General features: G+C 34.0%; 1 pseudogene; it reads right to left on the reverse strand.

Moving 5' to 3' along the window:
- Positions 1–2,978: 2,978 nt before the first annotated feature.
- Positions 2,979–3,845, reverse strand: LOC105628939 (uncharacterized; annotated as a pseudogene).
- Between the last annotated feature and the right edge of the window lie 7,551 nt (positions 3,846–11,396).

The following is an 11,396-nucleotide window of genomic DNA, read 5'->3' on the forward strand; positions in this document are numbered from 1 at the left end:
AGAAAAATTGCAATGGCATGAAACGTCCCTAGAATAAGGGTAGAAAAGAAGTTGAATATTTGTAGAAAAGATAAAAGAAATCTCACTTAGATGTCGAATGACAATTCGATCTTCGGCTGCTGAACTAGGCGCATCTATTTCATATGTGAACAAAAAGATTAAAAAAATGTGGACATAAGGCCTCACTCCAATGCAATAAAGTCTATGCTAAAAGATGAAAATAAAACTACAAGAATTCATTTTTGCATGTCAATGATCGAATCAGATACAATAAATTGATAGCCATCTTTCAATAACATGTATGATTTAATCCACATCGATGAGAAATGGTTTCACATGTGTAAAGAAACATAAAAGCTTTATATAGTTAGATGAAGAGGAAACTTTGAGCAAATGCAAAAGCAAAATGTTTATTCCAAGAATAATGTTCCTTGCTACTGTTGCACGCCATAGGTTCGATGTTAATTTGAGTCTCTTATTTGATTTCAATATTGTCATATGGCCAATTGTTGACAATGTACTAGCTAAAAGGAATAGTAAGAATCGTTCAACTGGTATAATAGAAATGAAGCCCTTAATATCAATACCAAAAGATGTAATCGTGGCATTCTTATTCATAAACTTTTACCTGCAATATAAGAAAAATAGCCACGGAATGGTGGTCCAGCCACTATTTTCATACAGTAGGACAACACCAAGCCATATATAGAAGTTGGCGATCTTGAATTTGCATAGGGTGCAACTAACCTAGGACTGGACATCCGTTTATTATGCCAGCCACCAAACAATCTTGATTTGAATGTTCTTGACCTTGGATTTTTTAGAGCCATAGATTTAATTAAACACAAGGAGGCACTAAGCACTATTGATGACCTTATTGCTATTGTTTTAAAAGCATATGATGTGTTTCCACCATTTTCAATGAACAAGGTATTTTTCACTTTGCAGACTTGCATGGTTGACATTCTCAAGTGTTTTGGTGGCAACCATTATCGGATAAAGCAAATGTCCCAAGATAGATTGTCAAGGAATGACACTCTACCAATAACAATTGAGATTGAAACTCAAATTGTTAAAGAGGCATTTATCAATGTCAACCATCCAATTGCAAGAGAATTTGTATTGAACCCTATTTTTAATTTAGAAAAGTGCATGTTATGTCAATATGTGTATTTTTTAATTTTCACAAATAATCTCAATTATATGGTCTTTTTTTGTGGACACTATCATATAAAAAATTTAGCTAAAGTGCAGTAGATTTCTTACTCAGGTTGACTTTGTGTGATTAGTAATGTAATATCCTGATTTCTAGAACCATTAATCGTATGATAGATTGATTAGGAGTGTCAATTAGGGATTGATACTAATTTCAATGTAATTAGGGGGAAATCTTAAATTGTGAGTCTTGATGTGTGAATCATGTATTGCTTGCATAGTTTTGGCAAATTAACTATTTGTATTGCATATTAGTGTTTTTAATTTTTAAATTGGATTTATTTTTAGCCTTGGTTTGAAAATGGGGGAGAAATTAATTCGGTTTTGACCAAATTGATTTAATTTTAACCTAATGAATTTTCATTGGACTATAGGGTTTTAATTTAATTGATTTTAACTCCTTAAATTGAATTAGGATTGACTTATTAAAATTACTTTGTTTTAATTGTGAAAGAGGAATTTTAATTTTAAAGAAATGAGTTTAATTGATTTTAAATTAAAAGAAAATGATTTAAACCTAAGCTAATTACTTTTATCAAATTTTGGTTGTTAAATAAGTAAAGGGAGTCCTTTCAAAAAAAAAAAAAAAAAAAAAAGTGAAGGGGGTAATTTAAATGGTGGACTCCCTTGTGATTAAGCTTACATGCCACTAGGTTTAGTAACCAATTTATTAATAAAAAATAATAATAAATTAAAAGGCAGTCCATTTACTAATAGTTCATGCCAAAGTGATAACCAAATTAATTAATTAATTAAAATAAAAAAGTAAAAAAAGAAAACCTATTAAACCTAGCGTTTAAACTAGAGGTAGTAGCCTTCTTCTTCCAAAGAGAGAACGAAGCTCTCTTCTCCCTTCCCCTTTTGATTTCTCAATTTTTTTTTTAGACAAACACACTAAATCAATCATAGATTAGTGTTGAGGATCTATAGTAGTGAGCCACTTTTACAATCAATTGAAGAAAAATATCTCTTTTAAAGCTAGAATCAAATAAGTAATTTTTTATCAGATTATTATTTTTGAATTTTATGTGATTTAATGTTTGATAAGTATAACATTAATATTTAATTACATGATTATATATTTAGATCATATTTTTAATGGTGTGATTGCATTTAATTTACTTAGAGCAAGTTGAGCCTTCAAAACTCAATAAAGGCAAGGAGAGGCTAATTGAATTCAATTGAGCATTTTATTGTGCAATTAAAGATTAGTACTAACATCCATGAAGTTCATTTTTATTTTTGCATGAGTATGATTTTAGGGTTCTTAAGGGTTATTTGAGATTTTCCTTTAATTGATTATGTGATGTGAAATTGATGTGATAAATAAGCTTAAGTATGATTGTTGAGTGTGTGATTTGAAGGAATTAAAAGTTATTTATTTCAAAATCATTAAGTTGCAGTTCAGGATAAATAGATCATCAATCAATGAGCCAAAACAATCCATTTGTTTTCTAAATTTAATCACAACAGAATCATTATAAAATTCATTAAAACAAACTAAATAATCATTCTTACTCAAACTAGAAACAAAAATTAAATTCCTTCTAATTGAAGGAACATACAAAACATCCCTTAAAACTAATGTTTTATTATTCTTAAAACTAAGGGTAACATTCCCTACAGTTAAAACTGCAACTTCAGTGCCATCTTCCAGAAAAATGCTGACTTCTCCTACACTTAGCTGGCGTGTTACCTGAACCCCTGCAAAGAATTGTAGACATGATCAGTGGCTCCTAAGTCTACACACCATTGGAGTGTAGTCAATACGAATAAGTTTCAACAACCAGTAAATAGAAAAGAGGTCTCCTTTGCTTTTTCATCGCTATCCAGGTTAGACATTGCTGCTTCCAGTGACTAGGTTGCTTCCAGTGAAAACATTTGCCCTTGGGCTTTTTCACAGCACCATTTGCACGATTAAATACAACAACTGTTTTGGGTTGGGGCTTGTGAGTCGTTTTCTTCTTCTTACCCTATTTTTGGGCAGAAGAAGACCCTCACTCAACATTCAACACAATAGGTGCAAATCCTTGCTTAATAATAGTCTCAGCAGCTACAAGCTCATTCAGCAACTTAGACAGAGTAAAATCCATCTTATTCATGTTATAGTTCAAATGAAACTGCTAAAAACTAGCTAGCAAAGTGTTCAAGACCATCTCAATTTGAGTTACCTGGTCAACCTCAGCACCAAGAATCTCCATGTCATTCAGAAGACTCATCATCCTAAAGACATGAGTTATAACATGAGTCCCTTCTGCCATTTTAAAAGTAAGAATCTCCCTTAGTGCATTTTGCTTGGCTACACTAGTCTGGTCTCCAAACATCTCCTTGAGATCCTCTAAGATTTCATAAGCTGTGTCCATCTTCTAATGCCGATATTGCAAAACATTTGACATAGATGCCAAAATGTAACATCGCACCATCTCATCAGCCTGAATCCATTTCTGGTAAGCCTTGGTGACCTCAGCACAGGCACCCTCACCGGGTTTTTCAGGATACACCTTACTGAGCACAAACTTATACTCCTCAGCAGTAAGCATAATGTCCAAATTTCTTTTCCAGTCCACATAGTTTGGACCCTCAAGCTTGTTTTGGGTTAGGATGTTGGCTAAGGGATTGAATGATGCCATTTCTTTTATAAGATCATACATTAAAAATAAAACAGTATATCAGTAATAATTAACAGAATTTAAATCATAATTGCAAAATAGACAATAATGAGACCAAAATTCACTTATGCATTTCTAACAACAATTATGAGCAGCTATCTTGACGGGAGAATTAAACTAATCGCATGTCATGCATAAAAATTAAACATACAAGCACTACTCGATGGGAGAAACATGTCATAAAACAATTTTAAGTGAAAAACCATTACAACTGGTCTAGACCCTAATTAAATTACTCAAATGGAGAGTTAAAATAATATAGACAATGCCAAATTCAGTGATCACATAATACATATCATCTGCCAATAGGGAAGAATATGCAAGTAGTCAAAACTAACAAGTAATGGAAACACCTATATATATATATATATATATATATATATATATATATATATATATATATATATATATATATATATATATATATATATATATATATATATATATATATATATATTTGAAAAATGAATAAATTCCATTAGACTCTACTCAACAAAACTAGCTAATTTCCATAAGATTTTATTACCAAAAAAAAAAATTCCTTTTTATAAAAAAAGGAAAAAAATTCATTTAAAACAGAAAAATGGCCAATAACCCATCTAAATTATCTCAGATGGCCAAAAAATGACGGACATCATCATATTGGTGGGTTTTACTCAGAAGGTCACTTTCAATGTCTCTACCAATTTTAGATCAATTGGAGAAAGTTAGCCTTATGCAGGAAAATCCATTGATTCTGAAATTTGAGTTTAGGAAAGTTCCAAAGCCTCAAACGTTTTTTTTATTTTAAGAAATAAATTCTATTTGTCTGTAATTTAAAAAATACAGCAAATTTCTAGAAGAATTTACAAAAAAAAATTAAAATATAAATACAAATAAAATTTCTTAAGGCCTGAATAAAAGTTTTTAGGAACTGTTTGCATAACTAGAAAACTTATGGGGCCTGAATAAAATTTTTAAAAATTTGGAGGACCGTTCGAGAATATTGCCAGAACGTCTTCTTCTTCCAGAGAAGAAAACTTAGCGCCCGCCACCATTGTTGCATAGGCAAAGCTCTGTTACCACCAGACCAGGACTTTAGTAGTCGTGCAACGCTTGCGCTTCCGTTGGCTGTCAATTCTGAAATAGACAAGCTCGCTATCAAGCAAAACACGCGAAGCACCAGCACCTAGAAAACTCGTTCGATTTCCAGAGGACACAGACCCAAGAACAACGAACCAACAGCTACCGGAGGTAAGCCTGCATCGATCGAAGACCTTCGCATGGCTCGCTGTCAACATCGTTGTCATTTGTCCTGTTCTGGGTAATCTAGCCTTCAAGTTCTTCGTGTTCTATAAGAACACGATCCTAGAACTGATTTCCAATTTATTATCTTTTTTTTAAATTAAAAAATCCAAATTGTTTTCATGATAGAAATTTCAGCAAAATCGATTTTCTTAAAAAAAAAAAAAGCAAATTGATTTTCAACAAACCAATTTCATAAAATCTGTATCTAAATAATTAATAAAAAATTATCATGTATATAGTCAGGTAATCAAACAAAAACACAATTATATACAAAATACAGTCATCATGTACTATACGAAAGATAAATAATCTAACGAAAATAAGATAAATAATTAACAGTGAACAGGCCACCTTCATACGAGTTTTAAAAGGCTCTGATACAAATTGATAGGAGCCAGGAATTATGCAGCAGAAGCAATCCAGGATCGAAACAAGTACGAAAACAAATCAAAACATAAATCACACAAGAACATACATCTTGTAGCGCAGAATCGCTCATCTGTGTTCTTTCCAGAATTCTTCAAATCACCCTGCAGTTTTCTACTGTGTAACCTTAATTGATTCTACGAATTCTATTTTTCTAAGTGGGCAGAAAAACACAGTACGTCTGATTCTTGAGGTCATTCTACGTTTTTCTCTGAATACACTACTATCTCAAAAAACACGTATTCAAAAACTGATAACCTCTCTTATCTGCGTGGGAAGCGAACGATAAGATTAATTGTTCTGTTACCCACGCAGTTAATATTTTAAATAAAACTAACTATCCCTTTTTTAATTAAAATTAATATATAAAAATTTTAATTAAAAAATTAATCTATTAATTATTTAAAATTCATAACTTAATAAGGCTATAAAAAATTATTAAAGCACAACAGGGACCGCAGTAATAAATTAATAAGGCTACAAATTATAATAAGAATCATCCATACAGGACCAATATATTATTATTATAATTAATAATAAATTATTCCACTAAAAATTCATGAATGAACTCCTTATTAATTTCACTTTCCACAACATAATAGTTTATGTTCCACGTGTAAAGATTACAGATGCTTGTCAAATAATTAAAACATTGACAATTTATTTAAATAACAATTTTAATCTTTAAGCTTGTTGCTTAACTTATTTCATGTGTCGGATTAAAAATCCACCTGCAGGGTTTACACAATGAAACCTTATAAGCGTACTTAAAGTACGTCATCATTCTCTAAACCGAGATATGAATTCTAACATTAATTAATATTTCACAAATACAAGTTGCCATTGCCCAATTCACTGAGAATTATTGTCCTGATAAATGAAACTAACTCTTTAACAAATTAAAGCACAAAACAATGTATATTTGCTCATATTAATTAAAATAATGATTAAGAACATAAATCTTATTTCTAATCTCCTAGAGAATATGTTTTAATAGTCAGTATAAAACAATTATTCTCTGTTTGGTCTAGTTAGATACATACAAAATGTACTAACACTATTATTATAAATTATGCTAAAAATTTTATTCCTTTAATGCAAATCTCCTACATAAATGATTGTTCAAAGAAAAACATCAAAACTATACTATTACCTTTGCATGGTTAATAGTATATCTCTATCAATCTCCCACTTAGACTCATAACCATGCATCTAGTATTTTAACTCCCATTCCTTCTACATGCAATCAAAAGTCTTTGCTAGTAAGCTCTTGGTAAAAGGATCAGCAGGTTATTTTCCAATGCAATCTTCATCTCCACCACATCACCCCTTTAAAATATGTCTCATATCAAGTGATTCTTCTGCTCAATGTGTTTTGCCTTTTTATGGCTCTGTGACTCCTTCAAGTTTGGAACCGCTCTGCTATTATCATAGTAAAGTGTAATAGGCGATTGAACTGATGGTGTAACATCCCTTCCCGGTCCACCCGTTAACCCGAATGAACCGAGCCGAGACGCTACAATCTGGTTGAAAATCCTGTCATACTGATATCATCCTGTATGCTAAATATGAATATAAAACACTCCCAATTAAACTTCAAACTTTCAATATCTCCAACTAATCATCATAACACAACAACACTTTATGTATATAGTCATAACTGTATAAATCCTCAATAGCATTTAATATCCAGCAATTAATTGCATTCATGATCTATATCAAGTCTTCATGACCTAATCATACCAACTATAGTAAAATATTTCAATCATTTCATAAGTATTATTCTTATCTCCAACTACTTACACCAAAATAATTACATGCTTCACTTATATTTACAATCACATAGCTCTAACAAATGTAATAATTATACATGCCATAAATTTTAATACATGCCATAATTCTTAATTATATAACTCTCAATCTAAACCCGAATTAGTCACTTCTGCTTTGATAGTACTCTTCAAGTCTTCAAGTAGCAACCACGATCTTCAACCTACGCGTGATAAAAATCGACGCGCTGAGTATAAAACTCAGTGGTGCTCATAATTCACATATTTAACAAAGTGTGATGGCAACTTACTTAAAATACAAAGTTCATAAAAGCATTGATAATCATAGACTCAGTAATTTTCAACACAAATGTATCTTTATAGCATAGAATAAACTTCTAATTCATACCATAAATAATTTAGTTCTAATTATCTCATAACTCCTTTACATGAACCTTTAATCACACATTATGATACTATCATGATCTTACCTGCTGTTCATTGTGTTGTATGAATGAAATCAATAAACATGTAAGAATACATAACAGTATATGTTCATTGTCTTACTTGCTATTCATTATGCTGTATGGCTTATGCACTGTTAGTCACATCAGATAAGTTATGATTAATAACATCTCATGACTGTATGGCTCCTTAAAGATTCAATAAATAAACTTGTAAGCATATATAGCATTATACTTTCATGATCTTACCTGATGTTCTTTATGCTGTATGAATTCTGCAACTTTGATTAAACTCAGTGAAGATCATAATGAATAAAGAAACATATAAGCACATACATATGTAGAAATAAACATGTACTCACATATGGAATGTAAGCACACATATCATGATACTTTCATTTTACCTTGATGATCTTTCTTGCTGTTTAGTATACTGTATGATTCATGCAATGTTATGTCAAGATATCTGTATGGCTCCATAAGGTTATAGTGAAACCGAAGTGATAAGAAAAACTGTATGAAACTGGATGAAACTGTATGCTTGGCTGCTATGGCCTATATAATCATATCCACTCAACGGCCTGTAGCCGGAGTACCAAACTGTATGGGGCGCAGATCTGCTATCCTATGTCACGACATAGCCTTATCTACATGGTTTCTACCTAACCTCAATGGAGCATATTAATGGTATGTAACATCCTCTTGAGTTGAGTCGGGTTGAACCAAACCTGGTTGGGGTAGAATGGATGATAAGTGGACTTATTTGCATGGAAAGTTTAGGACTTGTTTGCCTCCAAACATATAGCTTGGGTAGTAAGTTGTAGCCTTTGTATACTTGAGGTACCAATTAGAGATTTTACACAGCCAAATCACTTCTTCTAGAGTCTACCCGTTCCTATCATTTTCACTTTCCTATTTTCACGTTTTTCATTTTCTTCTTACGTTTCCCTTCCATTTCCTTGCACTTTTCATGCAAGTGACGCAGTAAGTCCACTCCAAGTAAGTAGAATTCCTTGAAGTTATATGTTATTCACTCTTTAATTGAGTTATATTGGAGATGAGTTATGAGAATTCTTGTGTATAGGAGAAGAAAGTTCAAAGGTAGCAGAAAAGAGAAGCTAAAACAGAGCCCCAGCTTTGTGGCAAGACAGGTTTGATATCTCTTGTTATTTCCCATGTTCTTTGCATGAAACATTGTGTGGAGTGTTGCTCATGAGATCATATGTTGCTTATTGTGGAGTGAGAGGATTGAAAATGATGTGAAAACAGGGGATGGAATGAGTTTATGAACCAGAGTTTGCTGGAAATTTTACCAGCAACTTCATCTTGATTTTGACCCCAGTAAATGATGGAATTAGGAATTGTCATAGAAGAGTTATTTGTTCTTCTATGTGTTATCTTTACGTGGGCTTTTGAATCACTCAATTTGAAGTTGTATATTGAGAGTTATGGCCAAAAGAACACAGACTACACAATCTGGAAACACGTCGCGCGCCCGCGCGGTCTGGAAAGCAAGTCGCGCTCGCGACTTTCACATGCGCGGTCGCGACTTTGGCCAAAAACTCTCTGACTCTCAAATGGCACATTTCGCGCTCGCGAACTCCACAAGCGCGCTCGCGACTTCATCTCGCGCTCGCGACTTGTGCTGCGCGGTCGCGACTTGAGCCAGAAACCTCTCTGACTCTCGATTGCACTTCTCGCGCTCGCGAGGTTTGAAGACGCGCTCGCGACTTCTCCCTGGGAAGCATCTCGCGCTCGCGACTTTTCCCTGCGCGCTCGCGACTTGTGTTTTCATGCATTTTGGACTTCATTTTCTATACAATTACATTCCTTTGCTCAACATGCATGCATCCAATCATTGTAAAACAAAAATATAATATAAGAACATGGATTAAAACAACATGTAAGCATTTATATGGTGTGAAATCAAATCAATATGATGAACTATGACGTTGTGAAACCATTTATGTGCTATTGTGTTACATTGTTGACATGCTAATCTTAAGCTCCATCGAGGTTAGGTAGAAACCATGTAGATAAGGCTATGTCGCGACATAGAATAGCAGATCTGCGCCCCATACAGTTTGGAACTCCGGCTACAGGCCGTTGAGTGGATATGATTAAACCGTGCGGTGCAAATCCGGTTAGGGGCACCAAAACGGACAATATTGGCATAGGCGAATCCGGTTCGGGGCCTATAGCATACAGTTTCATCCAGTTTCATACAGTTTATCTTATCACTTCGGTTTCACTATAACCTTATGGAGCCATACAGATATTTTAACTTGCTATTGCATGAATCAGACAGTAAAATAAACAGTAAGGAAGATCATCAAGGTGAAATGAAAGCCGTATGTTATGTGTGATTATATGTACTTACATAATTCTTTCTGCATATATGTGTGCTTAATTATGTCTTTCTATATTGAGATATCCACTGAGCTGTAATAGCTCAGCGAGTTACCTGTTTAACTCGCAGGTTTTGAGACTGGTCTATAGAGCGACAGCGTACAACTGCAGCAGTTCATCTGTAGAAGACACGGTCTTCAGGGTAGCTCCCTATTTTGATATGTATCTTTTATTATTCTTTCATGGCATGTACAGGGCACACAGTTGGGCCCATCTCATTTTGAACACTTGTATAATGTATATAAATATTCAGTACACTAGTAATGTAAACGGCATCGGTATATATATATAAATATTCAGTATTATGATATCAGCATGTCTAATCATACAGTCAACCAGTGTTGTAGCATCTCGACTCGGTTCATTCGGGTTAACGGGTGGACCGGGAAAGGGTGTTACAAATTTTGGTATCAGAGCCCTCGGTTTAATTTCCCCGGGCTTGAATGCATAAGTCAGTATATGTACATGCCATGACTGCCCTGATGAACTAAGCAGTTGTTATTATTTTAGGAGGATGTCTCAGGAAGGTGAAAGTGAGTCACACGCCTCCAGAGCAGTGGAGGGTGAAGTTCCAGCAGCACCAGGTCAAGCTAGAACAGTGGAGGGTGAGGCTTCAAGAGCACTAGGTCAAGAGGTGCTGTTAAAACAACTTGCAGATACTTTTCGACAGATTGCAGGGGTGATGCCTCAAGCACCAGTAGTGGTGGAGAGAGACAGAAAACCCCCATTGGAGAAGCTTAGAAAATATGGTGCAAAGGAATTCAAAGCGAGCAAAGATGATAGTCCCGAAGTAGCTGAGTATTGGCTAGATGGGACATCGAGAGTCCTAGAACAATTGCAGTGTACAGCCGAAGACAAGTTGATTTGTGCCACTTCATTGCTGATAGAGGAGGCATATACATGGTGGACCACTGTGCAACAGAGAGTAACAGCAGATCAGCGTACTTGGCAATTCTTCTTGGATGAATTCAAGAAGAAGTTCATTACCGAGGCTTACCTAGATGCGAGAAGGAAAGAATTCTTATACCTGCGACAGAACAGAATGTCTGTAGCTGAATACGAAAGAGAATTTACTAGACTCAGCAGGTATGGTAAGCAGATAGTGGCTACAGAAGCCGAAAGGTGTAAGAAGTTTCAAGAAGGCTTGAATGATGAGA

This window comes from Jatropha curcas, chromosome 1 (genome assembly GCF_041381405.1).
Source record: "Jatropha curcas cultivar XTBG-Jc1 chromosome 1, XTBG_Jcur_1.0, whole genome shotgun sequence".
Taxonomy (NCBI): Eukaryota; Viridiplantae; Streptophyta; class Magnoliopsida; order Malpighiales; family Euphorbiaceae; genus Jatropha; species Jatropha curcas.